This window comes from Pagrus pagrus (assembly GCF_965226575.1).
Source record: "Pagrus pagrus genome assembly, chromosome: 4".
Lineage (NCBI taxonomy): Eukaryota > Metazoa > Chordata > Actinopteri > Spariformes > Sparidae > Pagrus > Pagrus pagrus.
Genome location: NC_140188.1, coordinates 33,047,648 through 33,071,187, shown reverse-complemented (window position 1 = coordinate 33,071,187; position 23,540 = coordinate 33,047,648). Strand labels below are relative to the sequence as shown.

The 23,540-nt window shown below is 43.5% G+C and overlaps 1 pseudogene across 1 annotated transcript; it reads right to left on the bottom strand.

Annotated features, from left to right (window-relative positions):
- Nucleotides 1-2,600: 2,600 nt before the first annotated feature.
- Nucleotides 2,601-3,629, bottom strand: LOC311255577 (putative nuclease HARBI1; annotated as a pseudogene). The gene has a single exon. The product of its transcript is annotated as a putative nuclease HARBI1 (transcript).
- Nucleotides 3,630-23,540: the final 19,911 nt, after the last annotated feature.

Below are 23,540 nucleotides of genomic sequence, written 5' to 3'. Positions count from 1 at the left end.
CCTTTAATCTGTTGGTTCACATTACATCACATCTGGACTTGTTGCTGAATACTATTGTTTTTCTTATTTTTTTATTTGAATACCAAACATTTAAAACCATTTTACTTGCTTTTCTGTAAAAAAAAAAATCTTTTTCAGTCTTGGTTACTGTAGCATACCTTACACAAAAGTGTCTGTTGGGGGATGGTGAGACAGCTGTCGATATCCCTCCGTCTGGAGCTGGCAGACAGGCAAAGTCTCTTTAATGAAAAAGACATGGCCGCTATTCCATCAGCTTGCAAATTGCTGTTTCAACCCAGACAATCATATGAACAGCATCTCTCCACAGTTTGCAGAATCAGAACCACACTCATAACTTATTCATGACTTACTCAATTCATGTACTTGTACATAATTAATTATGTACTTGTACTTAACTAATTTAAATACATTTTCATATTTATAAATGACACCAACAATTGATCTTAATTGATTAATTCATCAACAGTTTCAGCACTATGCTGATTTTTTTTTTTTTTTTTTTTGTGAATTCCTACTTTTTCCTCAAGGAAACCCCCCCAACAAAAAACAGCATGGCTCAAGGGATGGCAATTGCTGCTCTGTCTGTCATTAGCAACATTACCTTTTGGCTCTAAGCACTACTGCTATGCCTGAGTACAGCCTCACAGAGCCGTAAGGGTAACTTACCTTCAAAAATAGAAACAGATTGTAGGATATTTTCAAAACCTGCAGCAAAATTGCATGCACATACTGAAATGAGCTTCCTCATCTGTACAAGGTTAGGACTTTGCGGAAGGCCCAGTCACATCTGCCTGATCCTTGCCACCTCCCGTGTAAGGAGTTCAAGCTGTCTCTGTCTGACTGCAGATACAATCTGCCAAGATGCAGGACCAATAAACATTAGAACTCATTTGTCTCTGCTGCCATTGGCCTTTTAACTAAACAAATGTAATCTTTATGTTGTGTTTTGGAAAAAACAAGGTGAGGACTCAAATGCAGACAACACACAGGAGGTAGGATTGGGGAAGAAAAGGTGGGCTTTATTAAAACAAAGCTGAATGATACAACAACCAAGGGATCATGGCACTTTATGGTATTCATTGTTTATTGTTCGTCTGATGGTTATGTGTTTACTGTACAATGTATTGGCCCTCAGGAATAATCAAGACATCCTTGATGTTTCAGCATGGCTAAAGTATCTTAGTCTTTATGATATATAGACCCGGTTTCGCAGACAAGGCTTATATCAAGCCAGGAGTAGGCCTAAGTCAGACTAGTAAAGCTAGGTCATTTAAGTGGCTTGCATGAGCGTGGCTTACATTTGTTTTAGTCCCAGACTGTGGAGTCCTGGAGTAAGCTTAAACGAGAACACCTGGGTCAAGCCTCATTAGCGTAAGTGGGAGCACAGCCTGTTAGCCTATTGGTGCTCATAAAAACCTGGAATGGAATTGAGGACAGCTTTGCTGGAGGGAATTTTGACACCAAACATGGCTGAAGCTAAAAGAACACGCTCAAAGAACTATACTGAGTATGAAAAAACTCTACTTAAACAAATTGTGGGAAATCATGCTGTTATTGAAAGTAAAGGCCATAGTGCTGCTATTGAACAAAGGAAGAGGAGTGCTTGGGCTGCCATTTGCAGTGAATTCAATGCAAATGAATATGTAACCACAAGAGCGGTACAGCAACTGCAGGTGAGACATGTCTATTATGATCTGTATATCACAGATGTCATATTGTTTATATTGAATGATATCTGCCTTCATAGACTCTGTGGAAGAACATCAAATTAGATTTGAAAAAAAGGAATGCAGAGGCCAGAAGAGAGAGATTTACTACTGGTGGTGGACCCCCACCTAGTAAAGACAAGACCGATGAATTGGCTGACTTGTTGACTGGGATAATAGAGGACCAGCAACCTCTGGACGGTATACCAGATGATGACCATTTGAAAAGTGGACATGAAAAACTGAGCACAAATGGTAAATATACCATATAAAGTAAATTAGTTACCTCATTCTGTACATACAGATTATTCCACTGTCTGTGTCTATCTTTATTTTTATTTCATTCTAAGGACCATGTGAGTTTTTGTATCCAACAGTGTGTTCTTTTCACAGAGGAAATCATTCTAACCCTGGTGGAAGAGCCAGTGCACAGTGACTGTGCACCCTCCACATCTGGTATGGCATCCCAGAGAAAAGATGCTGCCACCACCTTCCAGCAGAGACCAAAGAGGATGTCCATGCATGAAAAGTTAGCCTTAGAATTTCATGAGCAGAAAATGAAATATCTGAAAGAAGAGCATGACATGAAAATGAGAATTCTACAGGTCGAATTGGATATGAAATTAGAAGAGAGAGCTGTTCAAAGAAAGATGCATGAGAGAATGTAATGAAATACGTGGTGAAAATAACATTTTTCTCACTTGACAAGAGTGTGAGTATTGTAGTCACCACAACCATCATTTTAGAACAGGCTTGGTTAAGTTTCTCATTTAATTTTTCAGCACACTATTTATATATGTTGTACACAACAAACACTATTAAGGCAAAAACAAGCCATAATCAATACATTCCATGGTTAAATTTATCTTTTTTCTAACTGAAGTGCTGCAATGTGAAAGCAGCTCTGAGCGCAAGTCCTCCTTGGTTATTTCCTGCCATGGGCATGGGCACATCTGGATCATTCTGGTCTTCCATTGGAGGGTCAGGACAATTATGCTGCTTCAGGTAGTTGTGCAGCACAGCTGTAGCAATGATCACCTTGCAGCATCTTTTTGGCTCAAAACGAAGTGTATTGTGTAAAGACTGGAATCAATTCTTCCACACTCCAAACATACGCTCGACCATCCCTCTAGTGCGAATATGAGCTCTGTTGTATCTTTGCTGCTCAGTTGTTTTGGGATGTGGCCAAGGTGTGAATAAATAGGAACTCTGAGCATATCCACTGTCACCAAGTAGTAGTCCACTATGTTGCCCTCTCTCAAACTGAGCACACAATGAAGAGTTGTGAAAAATCCTTGAATCATGTGTTACTCCTTTCCAACGGGCAACAATGTTTGAAAACTCTAAATTGGGAGTGCATAGAGCTTGAACATTGATGGAAAACCAGTTCTTACGGTTCCTGTACTCCTCAGCATCAGGAGTTGATGGACACTTGCTTTCAACATGACATCCATCTATACAGCCAATCACTCCCAGGAAGTTCCCATATTCATAGAATCGCACTTTATAGTTGGCTTGCTCAGCAGCATCAGGGAACTTAATGTACAGATTTCTCAGTTCACAAATGGCACTGCAGACATTGTGAACTATTATACACACTGTTGCTTCACTGACACCACACAAATCACCAGTCTCACGATGAAAGGTTCCAGATGCTAAGAATCTCAAAGTGATCAGAACTTGGAGAGAACTGGGTACAGGCCTTCCTCTTTGAGACATGGAGGAAAGTCTAGGCTCAAGCAAAGTAATGATCTCCAGTACATCTTCTTTGTACATACGGAAGCGTTCTCGGAAAGTTATTTCATCAAACTGATTCAATGAATTACTCCTGTCCACAAGTATTTGTCTGGCTGGCCTCTGTAGCGAATATTGGTCTTCATTTAGATATTCCAAATACTCCATGCTCCCAAACCATCTGTGCTCCCTTTCACAAACAGTACTAAGCTGAAGTTAAACCTGCCTTAATATAAACTTCAATTTAGTCCTAGAGTAGCTCTAATCTACCCTCTTGCAATTGGCTTTGTTTAATCCAGAACAGACTAAATCTATGACTATTTTAAGATAAGTCTGTGCAAGTGACTTAAAGTTAAGCCAGCTCAAACAGCATTTTAGTCTGGGACTAGGTTTAAGCCTTGTCTGCGAAACCGGGCAAATGATTCCCAGATTAATCTCAGCTGAACAGACTAACCATTTCTTTTGCAAGTGTAATTACTTTTCATATATCATGGTCGTCTTTGCTTTTTTCTTATAAACAAACAAACAAACAAACAAACAAAAAACCTCCATATAAATTTGTGAATGAAAAATTTACCAGATCACACATATCAACACTGTACATCAATTTGTATATCAATTTTCAAATCAAATCAAATTTTATTTGTATAGCCCAAATTCACAAATCACAGTTTGCCTCAGAGGGCTTTACAATCTGTACAGAGACGACACCCTCTGTCCTTCGACCCTCGATTCGAGTGAGGAAAAACTTGCCCCAAAAAAAGGCCCTTTTTACAGGGAAAAAAATGCGGAAGAAACCTCAGGGAGAGCCACAGAGGAGGGATCCCTCTCCCAGGACGGACAGACGTGCAATAGATGTCGCATGTACAGAGCAGATCAACGAGATCACAATGTATTCAATTATAAGCGATGGTTGACAGGAGTGAAAGTACATAAAGATGTATTACAGCAATAATAATGAAATGCACATGGAAATGTGATTACTAGTGATAACAGTAGTAGTGATTAATGGTAAGGATAGTATGCAGTAATGCATTACAATAATAGTAGTGGAACGTATGTAACAGATGTGACTAATATTAGCGACAGTAGTGGTGGGTGTCAGGCAGGGTCATGGCAGTAGGCGCATCCACGATCCGGCAGGGTCATAGCAGTAGGCGCATCCACGATCAGGCAGGGCCATAGCAGTAGGCGCATCCACGATCAGGCAGGGCCATAGCAGTTGGCGGATCCACGATCCACGACCCGGGTGCGGCCAGGATCCATGGGAGCCTGTAGGACTAGAAAGCACAAGGACTCCGGGGAAGAAGTAAGTCAGTGACATGCAGAGATGGGGCATGTATACAGGCATAATGTATACAGATGGAGAGGAGAGGAGAGGGGAGGAGAGAGAAGCTCAGTGTGTCATTGTCCCCCGGACTAGGCCTATAGCAGCATAACTAAGAGCTGGCCCAGCCCTAACTATAAGCTCTATCGAAGAGGAAGGTCTTAAGTCTACTCTTAAAGGTAGAGAGGGTGTCCGCCTCCCGGACCAAAACAGGAAGATGGTTCCACAGAAGAGGAGCTTGATAGCTGAAGGCTCTGGCTCCCATTCTACTTTTGGAGACTTTAGGAACTACAAGTAATCCTGCGTTCTGGGAGCGTAATGCTCTAGTTGGGTGATAGGGTAGTATGAGCTCCTGGAGATATGATGGTGCCTGACCATTAACAGCTTTGTAAGTTAGGAGAAGGATTTTAAACTCTATTCTTGATTTTACAGGGAGCCAGTGCAGAGAGGCCAATACAGGAGTAATATGATCTCTTTTCTTAGTTCCTGTCAGTACACGTGCTGCAGCATTCTGGACCAGCTGGAGACTCTTTAGAGACTTGTTAGGGCAAGTAACAAATGCATGGACTAGCTTTTCTGCGTCTTTTTGAGACAGGATGGGCCTGATTTTTGCAATGTTACGTAGATGAAAAAATGCAGACCTTGAAATTTGTTTTATGTGGGAGTTGAAGGACATATCTTGATCAAAGATAACTCCCAGATTCCTGACGGTGGTGCTGGAGGCCAAGTTAATGCCATCCAAACTCGCTATATCATTAGATAATGCATCTCTAAGGTGTTTAGGACCAAGTACTATAACTTCGGTTTTATCTGAGTTTAACAGCAGAAAATTGCAGGTCATCCAGGTCTTAATGTCCTTGAGACATGCATGGAGTTTAGTAAGCTGATTAGTTTCATTTGGCTTTATTGATAGGTATAACTGTGTATCATCTGCATAACAATGAAAGTTTATGGAGTGTTTCCGAATTATATTTCCTATAGGGAGCATATATAAGGTGAATAGTATGGGTCCAAGCACGGAGCCTTGAGGAACACCATGACTAACCTTGGTATACAGGGATGACTCATCATTAACATGTACAAACTGAAATCGATCCGATAAATAGGACTTAAACCAGTTTAATGCGGGTCCTTTAATGCCAATTAAGTGTTCCAGTCTCTGTAGTAGAATGTGATGATCAATGGTATCAAATGCAGCACTAAGATCTAGTAAGACCAGGACAGAGACAAGTCCTTTGTCAGAGGCGATTAGGAGGTCATTTGTAACTTTCACCAGTGCCGTCTCTGTGCTATGATGTGCTCTAAAACCTGATTGAAAATCCTCATATAAACTATTTTTTTGAAGAAAGTCACATAGCTGGTTGGCGACTGCTTTCTCAAGGATCTTGGAGAGGAAAGGGAGGTTGGATATAGGTCTATAGTTGGCTAAAGCTTCTGGATCAAGATTAGGCTTTTTAAGAAGCGGTCTAATTACAGCTAGTTTAAAGGATTGTGGTACGTATCCTGTTAATAGAGACAGGTTGATCATTTCTAGTAGAGATGTGCTAATTAAAGGTAAAGTTTCTTTCAGCAACCTAGTTGGGATGGGGTCTAGGAGACAAGTTGTTGGTCTAGATGAAGAAACCATCAAAGTTAGTTGGTGGAGGTCGATGGGAGAGAAGCAGTCTAAATATAAGTCAGAATTTACAACTGTTTCTGAGGTTCCTGTGTTTAAAGATACAATAGTGCCAGTTGAGGGCAAGCGATGATGGATTTTGTCTCTAATAGTTAAAATTTTATCATTAAAGAAGCTCATGAAGTCATTACTACTGAGCGTTGTAGGAATACATGGTTCAGTAGAGCTGTGACTTTCTGTCAGCCTGGCTACAGTGCTGAAAAGAAACCTGGTGTTGTTTTTGTTTTCCTCTATTAATGACGAGTAATAGCTTGCTCTGGCATTGCGGAGGGCCTTCCTATATATTTTAAGGCTATCTTTCCAGGCTAAGCGGGATTCTTCCAAGTTGGTGGAACGCCATTTCCTTTCAAATTTCCGTGATGTTTGCTTCAATTTGCGGGTATCCGAGTTATACCAGGGTGCTAACCTCCTGTGTTTTATAGGTTTCCTTTTCAGGGGGGCAATAGAGTCCAGTGTTGTTCGCAATGAGCCTGCAGTGCTATCAACAAGATGATCGATTTGTGAGGAACTGAGGTTAGCGGAGGAGTCCTCTATTATATTAAGACATGGCATTGAATTTAGTGCCAGCGGTATAATTTCCTTAAATTTAGCTACAGCACTATCAGATAGACATCTAGTGAAGGAGTTTTTGCCTAATGGTGTGTAGTCCAGTAATAGAACTTCAAAAGTTATTAAGTGATGGTCTGATAAAAGAGGATTCTGTGGAGAAACTGTTAGATTTTCAATCTCGATACCATAAGCTAGAACAAGGTCAAGGGTGTGGTCAAAACAGTGAGTTGGTTTATGTACACACTGAGAGAAGCCAATAGAGTCTAATAATGAGATAAATGCAGTACAAAGGCTATCATTAACGACATCCACATGAATATTAAAATCACCTACAATAATTACTTTATCTGATTTGAGGACTAGACTTGTTAAAAACTCAGAGAATTCAGATAAAAATTCTGAGTAAAGACCAGGTGCTCGATACACTACAACAAATAGAACTGGCTGTAAAGTTTTCCACGTTGGATGTGAAAGACTCAGAACAAGGCTTTCAAATGAGTTATAATTTAATTTAGGTTTAGGAATGATTGACAGACTTAAGTCATAAATAGCTGCAACACCACCTCCTCGGCCGGAGCCTCGAGGAATGTGAGTATTAATGTGACTGGGTGGAGTGGATTCATTCAGGCTGACATATTCTTCAGGATGCAGCCAAGTTTCAGTAAGACAGAATAAATCAATATTACAGTCTGAAATTAAGTCATTTACTAGTACAGCTTTTGATGACAGGGATCTGATATTTAGGAGTCCGCATTTAATTCTCTTGTCTTGTTTTGAGATTGCAGAGTTGCTGTTAATTTTTATTAGATTTTCATGCACAACTCCTCTTCTGTGGACTTTTGATTTGCTTAATTTAATTAATTTAGGTGGTCGGTGGGCAGATACAGTCTCAATGAAGTTTTGGGTGTGCAACTGATCTAATGGAAGCTCAGAGAAGCGTGTAAGACTGCAGCTCTGCCTCCTGGTCTCAACTCTGGGTTGTCAGGCTGGTTGTTGGCTAATGAAATGGGTTAAATTTCTAGAGATGAGAGCCGCTCCGTCCTTTTCTCTATCTTTCTTGTTGATATACCTTTGCATATCTACCGTCAAATAAACAGTATAAGTAAAGAGAAACATTTAATGAAAACATTTCTTTCTAAATTCCAAAAATTGCAAGCACAGTGTATTTAGTCGTAGTCTTGCTAACACCTTTACAGTACACATAAGTACACATCTAAATCTTTAGTGTTCTCTTAAAGTACTAGCATTACTATCTTAATGACATTAAATCAGAAGTGATATGAGGTCAATCTTGGCTCCTGCTTATTTACATAAAGTTGCACATGCTTGTGTTTGTGGTTTTGTTATTTCTTGTTTTATTTTGAAGTTCTGCCCTCATGTGTCATGTTTTGCTTTTCATTTCGTCCCTTTGTGTGATTTCCCGCCCTTTTTCTGTGTCCACCTGTGTCCTATTAGAGCCTTTGTGTCTGTGTGCTTCCTGCTGTCTTTGTCATTTTGTCTTTTGAGTTTCACGTTGTTGCCTGTGTCACCATGTCCCATCTCCCTTTGGTGTGTTGTTGGCTTTTCATTTCTTATTCCTGGTTTGTACTTTGCTTTTGATTTGTACTTTATTTTTGGTTTGTACTTGTTTTGCTTTTGTTTTTTGCCTTTGCCAGTAATGTCACTGTGACAAATATCGTGGCACATTTAAAGGAATAGTTCACTCTAGAACAAAATTCAGTCATCATCGACTCACCCTCATGCTGATGAGAAGTCCAGTGTAGTTTTTTATTAAACTTTATTACCATCCTGCAGCAAAAATCCATATAACGGGCGTCAATGGTGTCTGAGACGAAAAGGTCCATAAAACGGGTCCAGGACGGCATTCCGAAGGGCTGCCATTCTGAACGTTTACTTTCATGTTTCGGAATGCCGGCCCTTAATTATTTTTGAAAAAAGGTTGCCATTCTGAACCTGAAACCCTAACCTTAACCATAACCCGGTCGGAATGGCGGACCGTCGGAATGACAGTCCTTCGGAACGGGTGTCGCCCCCCCCCATAAAACTACACAAAAACTTTGTAATATTCCTCCTAATGCTCGTCCGCTGCATCCAAGTGTCCTGAAGTGGCAACATCCAGAGTTTCCTCGAAACGACGTCATTTAGTACATTTTTCTAGCCAAAACAATCACTAAACTATATTTGCCTGGAGGCACGCTCCCACGTGCATGCGAGTCACCCTCACAGCCGCTTGCACTACGGAAGCCGCGCCAGACAAGATCAACGAGAACTCACACCGGTATTTATATCCTGCTGTGAGCGACTGAGCGACACACAAACACAAGCGGGATCTGCCTGCACTAGTGATTTGAAACTTTGAAACTCACAGCAGGATGTAAATACCGGTGTGTATCTATCGCAAGTTCACGTTGATCTTGTCTGGCGCGGCTTCCGTAGTGCAAGCGGCTGCATAAAGGTATTTGTAATTCTGCATATAGGTACTGGCTGTGGTCTCAAGCTGAGATAGAGTACTTAGTAGTATTTCTACCTCTTATCCTCGTTTTGTCAATTATTGATTGATCGATTCGGACACACACACACACACACACACACACACACACACACACACACACACACAAGCAAACCTTTCAGCTCCGGTGTTGGTCTTCCTTTATTTATTACCTCTTGATTACCTTTTGATTGAAAGACCAGTTTAGAAAATTGTTTGAGCTTGGAAATAAAATCCTCCATTGTAAATCCAGGCGGGGCAAGAGGGGGAAAAAATCACTGCACTTGACTCGCTTGTAACCATGGACTCTAAGATTGTTGCTAGCTTGCTGTCACTTACTCTGCAGCTGCGGAGTAGCATTTAGAATTTCTGGGCTCATGAGTGTCCCCTACCTTTAGGCAAGAGAACTGCCTGCCTCACCCAGTGCCTCTTCACTGCCGTTGTAAGATCGCTGAGCACACGAAACAGGTTATACATATATATTATATACATCAGCTAAACTATGGGAAGTCAGGGGGGCATATATTAAAAGTGTTGGAAACATTTGATTGGCTCAGCTTGCTGCTGCCTCACCGTGCGTCTCTTCCCCATATTTGAACGGAAATGCGAAAATTCAGCCATTTTTAACAAAAACCAATCCAAACTGTTTAAGTTAAATGGAAAATGACCATTTGATAAACATAACCATTTCATTTATTTGTTTATTATATATTTTATTTTTTCCATGATGACAGGTGCCTCCCCTGCCTCTCCTGACCGCACGTCACAGGAGAAACAAGGGGAAATGACAAGGCACAGCAGATCCTAACATCCATACTGCTCATCCAGTGTTTTCCCCTCCCTTCTTGTTGCATGTTTGTCTCCCTCTGTCTGTCAGTGTTGTCTCAGGCTGGCCAGGGCTGACCTACTTTCTGTACTCACCTCTTCCTCTTCACCTGCAGTACCTTTTCCACAATCACCTTCTGGATCAGCTCCACAACCTCCTACCAGGGACTCCTACACTACAGATCCGGAACCATTTCATGGAGACCTGGGTAAATGTCGGGGATTCCTGCTCCAGTGTGACCTTGTGTTCCGGCAGCGTCCTCTCACCTTCACCAATGACTCCTCAAAGGTACATTATGTTATGGGCTTACTAAGAGGGAGAGCTCTTGCTTGGGCAGAAGCAGTGAACTCTAACACTGGCGTTAGCTCACTCACCTTTGATGATTTTGAAGCAAGACTCAAGGCGGTTTTTGACCACCCGAATCACGTCGGCAATGCTGCTAGCCGCTTGCTAAATCTCTGTCAGAACTCCCGCACGTTTGCAGATTACGCTACAGATGCTAATTGGAACGAGCCAGCATTGCGGGGAGTGTTTGTTAAAGGGCTTAATGAGAGGCTGAAGGATGAACTTGCCTACCGTGATGATTCTACTGACCTAAACTCTCTTGTTTCCCTTTCCATCCGTCTGGACAATCGCCTCCGAGAGCATCGCCAGGAGAGGGCAGCTGGCTGCTCTGCCTTCCCCGTACGTACACCCCTCAAACCTGTCAGACCAGCTACCCAGTCAGGTGACTTGGCCCAACCTCTAGCTCTCCCACCTCCCGAGGAGCCCATGCAACTGGGTCATGCCAATCTCACGCAAGCTGAGCGTCTCTGCAGGATTCAAGCTGATGTGTGCCTGTACTGTGGTAAGCCCGGTCACTTTGTTGCACACTGTCCGGTTCGACAAAAAGATCTGGCTCATCGGTAGCGGTGGGGGTACTGATGAGCCTGAAACTCAGAACTGTTCCTGCCCCACTGAAGTCCTGGTTACAGATACAGGCAACTCTCTGCATGGGCGGACTGCTTCTCCCGTACTCGCCCTCCTTGATTCTTGGGCAGAGAGTAATTTTTTGGACCACCAACTAGCTGTCCAAGCTGGGGTGGAGCTGGAGCTGCTGGACAAGACATCCCCTGTCACACTCATTCTGTCTCGGCATCACCACGAAACCATCACTTTTCATGTTATCGTTGCTCCTGATACCCCCCTGGTTCTGGGTCACCCATGGTTAGTTCGTCATAATCCCCATATCGACTGGTCTGGTGGAAGAATAATTGGCTGGAGTAGCACCTGTCATTCTGTCTGTTTACAATCTGCTTTGTCCCCTGTAGATGGCAACAGGAGCCCCTCTGTTGCACCAGAACACCTGACCTGTTAAACATCCCTCCTCAATAACTTGACCTCCGGGAGGCCCTGTACTTGCCACCACACCGCCCCTATGATTGTGCTATTGACCTGCTGCCAGGAGCCCTGCTCTACAACCCGTCTTGCCCTGAGAGGGGAGCCATGCAGAAGTACATCTCGGACTCCCTGGCAGCAGGTATAATCTGACCATCATCATCACCACTAGGGGCGGGGTTTTTCTTTGTAGAAAACAAAGACAAGACACTCAAGCCATGCATTGATTTCCAAGGGTTGAACACTATAACTGTTAAGAACAAGTACCCTCTACCCTTAATCAGTTCTGCCTTCGAACCTCTCCAGGGAGCCACCATCTTTTCCAAGCTTGATTTACAAAATGCCTACAATCTTGTTCGCATCAGGGAAGGGGACGAATGGAAAACAGCCTTCAACACCCCCATTGGCCATTTTGAATACCTTGTTAGGCTCTAAAGTAACAGCAGCCAAATGTGCCAGGTACCCCAGAGACAAAGACACAGAACCGTGCTTCAAGTTTAACAAATGTATTGAATGGCGTTACGTGGGAGTGGAGCTGGGCCAAGGAGGGAGAGAGGGGGTATCCAGGGAGAGGTGAGAGGGTGGAGGGTCCACGTGGTGGTTAGGTGAGGGTGAAGGTGAGGCGTGGATGGAGCGAGGAGACGCTGGTCTTACGGAGGGAGCCTGGAACAAACACAGAGGAGAACAGGATTAGCAAAGAAATACAACATAGTCTATTCGAAGATTTACGAGCGCTGAGAATGCTGCTAGGACACAGCCGGCTAACCTGACCACAATTGTCGACGTTCAAGCAACGGGCGCCCCCTCTCAGCCTCCTCTTATACTCAGGCAGAGTAGATGATGATGTGGAGCAGCTGGGCTGCTCGTCGTCATCATTGCCAGCACCTGTGCTGGGCTGACTGGCAGCTGGGCAGCCCCAACATACCTGGTGATGCCCTTCGGTCTCACCAATGCCACAGCTGTTTTTCAGGCCCTAGTGAACGATGTTCTTAGAGACTGCCTAACCCGCTTCATTTTTGTGTACCTGGACGACATTTCGATTTTTTCCAGATCCCTCGAAGACCACATCACTCATGTCCGGTAGGTGCTCACTCGACTTCTGGAAAATAGACTATGTGAAGGCTGAGAAATGTGATTTCGATGTTGATATTGTCAGTTTCTTCGGCTACGTCATTCAGAGTGGCCGAGTCAAGGCTGACCCCGAGAAGATCTGTGCAGTGGAGGAGTGGCCCAGGCCCACCAGTCGGAAGGAACTACAGCGCTTCCTGGGGTTTGCCAATTTCTACCAACGCTTCATCCGAGACTACACTAAGGTTGCTTCACCCCTCACCAAACTCACCTCTGTCAAGATTCAATTCTGTTGGTCTGCTGATGCTGAAAGGGCATTTTCAGTACTAAAGTATCTGTTCACCTCTGCTCCTGTCCTTACCCAACCTGATCCCAGCAGGCAGTTTATAGTTGAGGTGGACGCTTCTGAAGCTGGGGTTGGGGCGGTTCTGATACAGATTTCTTTTGGAAACCGCGAGTTGTTGGCGGTCAAGCTTGCTCTGGAGGAGTGGAGACATTGGCTGGAGGGGTCTGAGAAACCGTTTGTCATTTGGACTGACCACAAAAATCTGGCCTACCTCTAGTCTGCCAAGAGACTCAACTCTCTGCAGGCGAGATGGGCGCTATTCTTCAGCAGGTTCAGTTTCATTCTGACCTATCGTCCTGGTTCCCAGAATATAAAACCTGATGCCAGTTCTCCGCCGAGGGAACCAAACTCCGCCTTGGACACCATCTTGGCCCCAGAACAGGTCGTCGGCATGCTTCCCTGGGAGATCAAGGAGACAGTTAGAGAGGCACAGCAACAACAACCTGATCCAGGTAACGGCCCTGCTAACTGTCTATTTGTCCCTAACAATGTACACTCCCAGGTACTGCAGTGGGTTCACACTTCTCGGTTCGCTTGTCATCCTGGGGCCAACCGCACCACCTCTCTCCTCAAGAGGCATTTCTGGTGGCCCACCATGGAGAACGACACGAAGCAATTTGTGGCAGCGTGTCCGGTTTGTTCTAGGGGCAAGGCATCCCACCGTCCACCAGCTGGCTTACTCCACCCATTACCTGTCCCTAGTAGACCCTGGACACACATAGCCTTGAATTTTCTCACCGTCCTTCCCGTCTCTAAAGGTAACACAGCCATACTCACTCTCAGGCATTAATCATGTAATCCGGACTCATGTAATGCCCTCCGACATAGTCTCGGACCGCGGCCCACAGTTTATCTCCCAAGTTTCGCATGCATTCTGCAAGGCCTTGGGGACATCTGTCAGTATGTCCTCAAGTTTCCATCCCCAGACCAATGGCCAGGCAGAGAGGACCAACCAGGACCTTGAGACCACCCTGTGCTGTGTGGCAGCTGCAAACCCCAACAGCTGGAGCACTCATCTGGCCTGGGTTGAGTATTCTCATAATTCCTTAACCTGTTCTGCCACGGGGTTATCCCCCTTTGAAACCTCCGTGGGCTATCAGCCCCCACTTTTCCCTGAGCAGGAGGTTGAGCTGGCAGTACCTTCGGTCCAACATCACATTCGGAGGTGCAGAGAGATCTGGAGAAAGACCCAAGCAGCACTGCTTCAAACTAGGGATGTGTTGGGAATGGATAGTAGGGCAGGTGTGGTTATTAGGAATTAATAATTATTGAAAATAATTATTAAAATTAATAAAATAAAAATCAATAAAATGAATCTTCAAATTGTTAAAAACGGGGCACCACCCTGAAATCAGGGACCAATAACCAGACCAAAATTAGTCTCGAAGAAGGGTTCACTTTAAATGTAAGTATTTGTAAAATATTTACAATTAAAGGAACAGTGAAGGAAATGAATCCGAGCACTGACCATCACAACCAATAAATGCTACAAAACATATGCACAAAATAATCACAGAAAACTGCTATGTACAATATAATAGACTTTATTATTGTTAGCAAATTGATTAAATCAATAATACTTTCATTAAACACAAATTGATTACTCAACCAAAGCAGCTAAACTATGAAACTAAACTAAGACAAACTCAAGCACAAATAACAAACAAGCATGGGTGTGTGAGACAAAGAAAGAGGAGCCGAGATGGCGGTTGTAGTCACAGAAACAAGATGGCCGAGAGCCAAAATGGTGGTCACGCTCCCTTGGAGGGTGACGTCACAGAGGCTGTGTCCGAAATCACCCCCTAATCACTATATAGTGCACTACATAGTGACTACGCCATTTTGTAGTGGTGTCCGAATGTATAGTGATCAGGATATAGTGCACTCATTGTATCCCACAATGCACCGCGAAATGTAGTGAACATCCGATGGTCACTAACCGAAGCAAGATATCCCATCATGCATTGCTAGAAAATTTCTTTGGGCATTTCGCTGCATACTTCAACTGTGCGACAGCAGTGACGTAATTAACGGCGCCTGAGTAGTGTCCGAAAGTGCTTTTTTCTTTCTGCCGATGAGCTCACTATATAGTCCACTATATTGGACCCCCTATATAGTGAGTAGGGATTAGGGAATAAGTGAGTGATTTCGGACACAGCCAGAGTGTTCCGTTTAAAGGACTACAAAAATGGCCGAACAGGAAATGGGGAACTCACGTTCGTTCGACTACAAACATGGCCGAAACGTGACTTGGGGAAGTCACGTGTGGATATGAATTCAAAAAGGACAACAGATTTTGCTGAATCATATATCTAGAATTCCAAAAATGGTGGGCGTGAATACGTCACCTAAAGCTAGTCAAATGAACGAACGCGCAAGATTTGAACAACGGCAATGGTTACACCACCATTGGCCTCGTGTGCGCTGTCATTGCACACGAGAGGAATTTGTAGGAAAAGTGACCTACGGTTCCACAAAAGGTGGATGTGCTACCTAGAGGCGTCTGTCTCTGAAATCATAAAAGGGAGATATCACGAGACCCACATATCTTATGTTACAGCAAGGTCATCAACCATACGTCTCCAACAGGTCGCCCATAAGATTACGTGTGTGCGCGCATAACCCCTAATGTGTGTGTACATGTACATGTGGGTTAGTTAAAGAGAAGGAGAGAGAGAGAGCAAGACAAAGACAAAGGGCCAACGCCCTTAGCGGCGGCTAAGCTAACACTCCCCCTCCACACTGTGATGACTGAAAATGGAAAGCAAACAACATGTTTTACCACGTAAACAGCAATAAAAAAAGGGTTCAGGTGCGCTCGCAGACAATGGGAGATGGTAGTTTCAAACCTGGGGGGGCTGTGACAAGCAGGCACCACCTACAGGACATAAGGGTCGTTGATCCGATCCGACGTCAGAACCATGTGGTTGGTCCCAACAGATGCAACGGTACAGTTTTCCCACGGTTCGGTATGTATTACGGTTTTTGCATTACGGTTTCGATATGTTAATATAAAACTACTCACACTAACAAAGGCAATATTGCATGTAAAAATAATTAAAAGCAGATATAGTCAAACCACAAACCTTATTATAAAATTTTAAAGGTGACATATTATGCTCATTTCTGCTTGTTGACATGGTTCCTTGATGTCTAAATGAAATGATAGTAACGTGCTTTGGGTTTTTTACACACCAGTTTCACAGCCCTGCTCTAAGCGGCCAGTTTGAGTGCCTTTCCCTTTAATGCTAATGAGCTACTGCATGCGCCGCCCACCTCTTCCTGCCGGGCGGAAGACATGAGGACGGCTTCGCGTGACCATGGCAACGAGCAATACACAACGCGAAGCAGCTTTTCTGTGTCTGTGCCTGCATATAACTGATAGTAGCACAGCAGACATGTAGCAGGTAGCCCCTGTCTCCGGCTCCAAAACAAAGTAGTGATTGCTTTACTGCAGATAACGTTTTGGTGCTCTCAGGTCTGGTCTCTCATGCCAGCAGCTAACGCTACAGCTAACGCTACACACGTATTACATGTATAACAACACACAGGAAGTTGTTCGACTGCAAAGTTACTCCTGGGCGTCTAACACACAGTCCTTTAGCACAACATGCTAATCAATTAACGTAGCTCACTGGCCATGAATAACAGACCATTTCATTCCATCTCCTCTGCGTGTTACGGCGGAACAGTAGCTCACAGTCCGCGAACAACTGAGACATTTCACATCGTCTCCTCTGCGTGTTCACGGCGGGACAGTAGCTCACCGGCCGCTAACAACTGAGACCACTCCATACAATCTTCTCTGCGTGTTCACGGCGGGACAGTAGCTCACCGGCCGCTAACAACTGAGACCATTTCATACCGTCTCCTCCACATGTTCAACGTTGATAACTTCACATGTAACGTTAAGTCAGCCTCATATTTACATCGACGCTTAGCATTAGCTCGTGTGCTAAACAGCCAAAGTAACACAAACTATACTGTTAAATAAATACTTACATCATCTGTGGCGTTGCCAGCGTTATACAGACGCTGGTTGCTGAAACAGTCGTGAAGTGACTGGCACAGACCATAACGCTTTTGCTCACTGAAGCTGGGACGTTTCCCTGATGAATAAAATGTAGCCACTTCGCACTTTGGTAGGGAGGCGATGTAGCGAAACATGAGGATCCGTGCATCCGGTTGTACATGGTAGCGGTCAGGCTGTCGCGTACAAGTGAAGCGAGAACGAGAAAATGGCGGATCCTCGTTCAGGTAGCTGGCGTAGTGTGGGAGGAGATACCCAGCGTGAGGGCTGGAGTATTCAAATCACCCGGACTGTTACGTAACAGTCTGGGTGAAATCCAAATGGCTCGTTTAGAGACTCAATTCCTGACTCCGGTAGTTTACAAAACATTGACTTAGTTGTCGAAAATCACTCTTAAGGGGTGGGGAGGCACTCCGGATACGCAAATATACATACTAAAGCAAGGAAAAAGTGAGTTTTGCATAATATGTCCCTTTTAACACATCTTAATTGCCTTCCATAAAAAACACATGCAGTATCCAATCAAGTTAAACAGCAAACATTATTGTAGTATTGTATTGTACTGTATTATATTTTATTGTTTGCCTTTGTGTATTGAACCTAACAGGGCGTATTGAACGGTTCGATAAAATATTGAAAATTGTTGCATCCCTACTTCAGACTAAGGAAAGAAACCAACGCTCCACCAATTGACACAGAAATCCTGCCCCGCAATACCAACCAGGTCAGTCGGTTTGGTTCTTCCAAGAATATTCCACTGCGCACTGAATCCAGGAAGCTCTCACTTCGCTACATTGGCCTCTTTGTCATTGAGAGAGTCATAAACCCCACTGCTGTTAGACTAAAACTCCCCAGAAGCATGAAGATCCATCCAGCCTTCCATGTCTCTCAGCTCAAGCCTGTTTATACCAGTAGGCTGAGCCCTCCTCCTGACCCCCCGCCACCTGCCCGGCTCATCGATGACCAGCCTGCCTACATGGTTCACCGCCTGCTGGATGTGCGGCGTCGGGGTAGGGGGCTCAATTATCTTGTTGACCATTGAGGTGGGGGGGTACTGTTAGGATCTGCTGTGCCTTGTCATTTCCCATTGTTTCTCCTGTGTTTTCCCCTCCCTTCTTGTTGCATGTTTGTCTCCCTCTGTCTGTCAGTGTTGTCTCAGGCTGGCCAGGGCTGACCTAATTTCTGATCATCAGCCAGACTCCTCTCACCTGCTGCTCCACTCACCTGCGGTCCATCTACACTAATCACCAGATACCTGTCTTAAGCTGGTCCTTCCCCTCCAGCCTCCGCCAGTTCGTTGTGAAACCAACCGTGGTAATTTTGTGTAACTCTGCTTTGTATTTTTTCACCTGTCTGAAGCCTGCTTCCCCCCCCCCCGTGCTGCAGACCCGCCACATACGCCAGCCCGTCCAGTCCTGCCCAGCCTTGCCTGTTGTCACTTCAGTAACCCAGCTCTGGACTATCCACTGAGGACCGTCTGGGAGCTGCTGCCTTTTTGAACTCTTTGGTTTGTTATCATTAAAGACTGCCTTTGCTTTGAACTCCTGTCTCAGCATCTGCATTGTATAACAATGGAGGAATATTACAAAGTTTTTGTGTAGTTTTATGGACCTTTTCGTCTAAGGCACCATTGTTATATGGATTTTTGCTGCAGGACGGTACCCCCGCGGGTCTCCAGCTGCACTTTGAGGAATAAAAAATTACACCAGACTTCTCATCAGCATTTGGGTGAGTCAATAATGACTGAATTTCATTCTAGAGTGAACTATTCCTTTAAGTAGCAAAACTAAAAGCTGTCGTTATAATCTCAACTTTTAGCTTCTGAAATAGATATTTTTAAACAGAATCTCAGAAAATCTCAGGTTGCAGTTTGAGACTGTGTTTCAACATTTGTAAAAAGTGAAACCACAGGATATTCTCAGGACAATTTCCAGCTGAAAAAGTGATGTTTTTGACAGGAAGTCAGGACATCTCCAGTTCTGTTTGTGTGGCAAAACAGGTAGGCTAACCATGTGTTGTTTTGCCTAAACCCAACCAGACCATGAACACAGTGTTGGCACAAGATTAAAAAATAAATGTAAATAAACATTGTGTGCATCTTCCTGAACACAACTTTTATGGAAACACTACTATTAGAGGGACATGCACAACCTTGCTTTGCCGGCTGGAACCTCAACACAGCCCCAGACAAGCAGCTGAAAATGGAAACTGGATAGATAGTCTTGTAAGTGTGTGTTATTTCTTCATTCAGTTCATCACGCCGGTCACTGATCACAAACATCAGGGGAAAAACAGCTGCCACTGAGACAGCATTTGCCACAGTGTGAACATGGCTTTGGAGAGCTTTGGTCATGCAGGTCACACCCAGTCATGGTGCAGAGAGAGAGGAAAATTAGCTGAACTCTCCTCACTGAGCAGTGACATGGCTGGACTATTCAGCAGGAAGCATGCAGTGGATGCATGCCATGGCATACTAAATGAGCCCATTTGGTAATGCACCTTCCTTAAAACAACTTTGAAATCACTCATGACACTCAAATTAAATCAGTCTCATGTCAGGCATTATGATGATACGTAAGTTGATTAATAAGCCACACAGAATAGTGGTTCGAAAAGTGGTTTGATGTAAAGTATTAATATCTTCACATGCAATTATCAGAAATTTATGCTAGTTTGTCAACTAAAAGTTTTGTGTTCGATATAAAGAGACAACCATGCCCACTGAGGCAGAACAAGAATAAACTAGCTATGTGGCTAGTATTTATACTCAGAGCATATAGTGAAAAATGATTAGGTGTTTTTCTCTAATTCCCCTGTCCTGGCAGACAGGTCTGCACTGCCAGAATAACTTCAGGAGGCGCCACTGGGGCAATCTATCCTTGGTTCTGAGGGGAAATGCATTCAGTCGACTGCATGTCTAATACAAGCAGCCACAACACTATTGCTTATTAAGACAACTAAGCCCCAGAGCCAGAGCAAAGGTGCAGAGGACCCTTAATGTGATGAGACATTTGCTCCACTCCACACCACATCCAATAAAGTTGCTTTACTCAGATCTGAAGGGAATGGATATATCTGTCACTATGCTGTGTACTGCCTGTTCCAAATCCTGCTAATTACAGTCTCGCACACTTCTGGCTGCCTGAAAAAGGGAGTTCGCAAGAGAAGAATACTAGAACTTTTGTGAAGCAGGTCTAAAGCCCTGTTGGATTCCTCTGCTTAAGCATTTTGTACAAAGTGTTGGACATAACTAACAACATCTTGAAAGTTGTTATATTTAGATCAATGCATTTCAATGGAACTGCAGGCATCAGAGGACACCTGCATCAAGTTTTCACATAAGATTATATGTTAAGGAAGGAAGTCTGTGCTATTGACGTATTGAAAACTGTCTTGAAAGTGTTGAGCTTAAAAGGAAAAGTATCTCAGAGTCCAAATACAGGAAGGTATCATGTTAGCTGTGTTGCACCAATTTTATATAGGCCTATCCCTTCTCTGCAGGCGTATAAACTGTTTCACAACAGAGATGTGGCAGCAGTCAATACAACTACATCAATTGAGTGTTAACATAGTGTTACTGTAACTCTGAGTTAAGCAACCTGGGCTAACAACAATAAGTGTGGTTGACAGACTGTTCTCGCAAGCCAGTGCTAGTATGTAGTAACTACGCCAACAAGCTTCTTCAGCACCTATTTTTTGGACTCTTCGCAGATTAATTTTTCTGTCATTTTACAAATGTATTTATTGATTTTTTTTTTTTCAACATGACTCACCAAATACTTCAACAAACGAGCAATTAGACAAGCAAACAGGTGAGGTGCACTTAAGAACATTCACATCAAGGTGCCATCTAATTTATTTGGCAAATATTTCTAACTTTTCCAGTAAAAAAGAGAGAATCTGAATGAGCAAATCAATATGGTATAATAATGGTATCAGCATATTTTGTTGCAAACAGGTTTCTGCAAAATCCTCCCTGTGTGTATGAAGCTTTAATAAATATGTAATTGCATTTGTATGTCATACAATTCAACATATACTTTTGTTCACTGAATTCTCCTGAATATATTATATTTAGGGGTGTAACAATACATGTATTTGTATTGAAGCGTTTCGGTACAGGACGTTCGGTTCGGTACAGGGCTGTGCACGGGTGAGTTTCCAGAACAGAAGTTGCGTGTGTTTATTTTCTGCCTGCAGCTACACGTGCAGCCCGTTTACATCATGGCTAATGCTAGCGCGAAACCAGAGGTTGAAGACCCTCCCTTGTCGCTTAAGTCTCCTGCTTGGGAACACTTCGGCTTCCTGGTTACATATTGCAACGGAGAAAGACGAGTCCGGCACGGCGCAGTTCCGCCGAACAGCTGGAGAAACGAAACCGAGGAATTCCCGTGATAATTACATAATCACACACGACTGAAATTATATGTGTTATAAACATAACACGAAGTGTTCCCGACTGAAGGATTAGAAGAAGAGCGCGTATTTGTCTCTTTTTTGAGGTTTTTGTGCTTGTATCAACGCGGAGTGTTTTATTTTGAAAATCAACCGGATGTATTGTTGTTGTTTCGTGTCAGACTTCCTGTCTGCTCTATGTTAAATTCAGCTGAATTTCTGCGTTGTGCCGTGGCACTTGAAACGGCACCACCCGAGTGTGAATATCACTGCTACAAGAAAAAAGCCTCTCCCTAACAACTCAGCCCATATGAACAACACACCAGTGCAAACCTGGCAGAGGGACTTAAAGAGACAGTGACAATAACTTAATTAACTTATTACCAGGCAGCACTTTACAACAGTATTCTATATTTTTATTTTATTTTCATATTTTGTATAATGTTACAATAAATTGTTGGTTTACAAAAGTTCCGAATAAACAACAAGCAAATTTATGTTTTGCATTTTGTTCCCGTACTGTACCGAAAATGAACCGAACCATGACCTCAAAACCGAGGTACGTATCGAACCGTGATTTTTGTGTATTGTTACACCCCTAATTATATTATATATAAAATATTATTATAACACATTTTATGTCTGTGTTTGTTTCTTCTTCCTGTCTTTCTGCTACATGAAGTTTCATTTAACCAGGAAATGAAGTGCCTCTGTATTTGACTGGCTGTTTAAAAAGCTCAGACAGGGACTGACTCTCTGAGTGACAGACTCTACAGTAGGGAGGAAATTAAACTGTAGGTAGCATTGGTGGGTCAGAGAGCAAAATACACAAAGAGATTCTTTGAAGAAGTGAAGCCTGAAGCCCCAGTTACTGTTTCACTGACCCATATCCTTGAAGACAGAAACTGATGGTCCCAGTTTTTCGCATATTAAGTGCGGCAGCAGTAAAGATTTAGTTGAGCTATATTTTTAAGCTGAAATTAGTAGAACATGGTTTATGAAAAGGCATGTTGGTAAAACATAACTCTCAGCTATGAATGAATGAATGAAGAGAGAACAAAGCACTGAATCATCTTACTTCCTAAAGCACAAATAAACACCATCAAACCATCATCTCCAGACACCTTCTCACAACCCTGCTGCAAGATGCCACATTGACGGTTATTTGTAAATGCAGCCAAAAGGCACACTTCATCCTTTCTACTGTTCACCTTTCTGCTCTGTGTGAGTGTAGCTCAGCCCTGCCCTCAGTCAAACAGACACACAGACCTGCAACTCTTTATTCATCCATGACAAACAGATCAGTGGAGAGAGATGGAGACAGCAATGTAACCTGGCTGCAACATGATGTTTTTTTAGAGCCTGCTGTTATTGGCTGGGAGCTACACACTCACTGCCCAAAGGTTGATGCCCAGAAAGGCCCTAAACATAGCAAAAGAATAAAGCCCAATTTATATTACTGCGGGAAGTGCTGTACACGGGCACGGAGAGCCCTCTCTGTCGCCGGAGAGCCTGTCGGAGACCCTCTCCGTACTCTCCGGGTGCATGAAATATTTTTTAAATGTCCGTCACTCCGTTGAGGGGAAACGGAGACGGCAAGGGCTGTGATTGGTCCTCTAAAAACATCATTTCCAGAATTACTTTCGAAAGAGTTTGACCGGTTTGCAATCAAGACGAGAATGAATCCGATCGAAGAACGCCTAGCCGAAGAAATTAGAAAATACGAGAACCTTTATGTAACCTCCTTAAAGACATACAAGGACGCTTGTATCGGGAGGGAAATTGCATTGCGTATCCGGCACCACGACGGAGAACTGCGAAGGCTCGAGGGGTCTCTGTGGTTACGGAGTCGGATTACGTATTACGTAGTAGGAGTAGTATATTCGACCCTTAAGAATAAAGACAAAGGACAGGTTCCAGGTGTGGATTGGCCAATGAGAGCAAGTAGTCAAATTTAGTTTGTTTTAAAGAAAACAACACAGGGCAGCAACTGCTCCT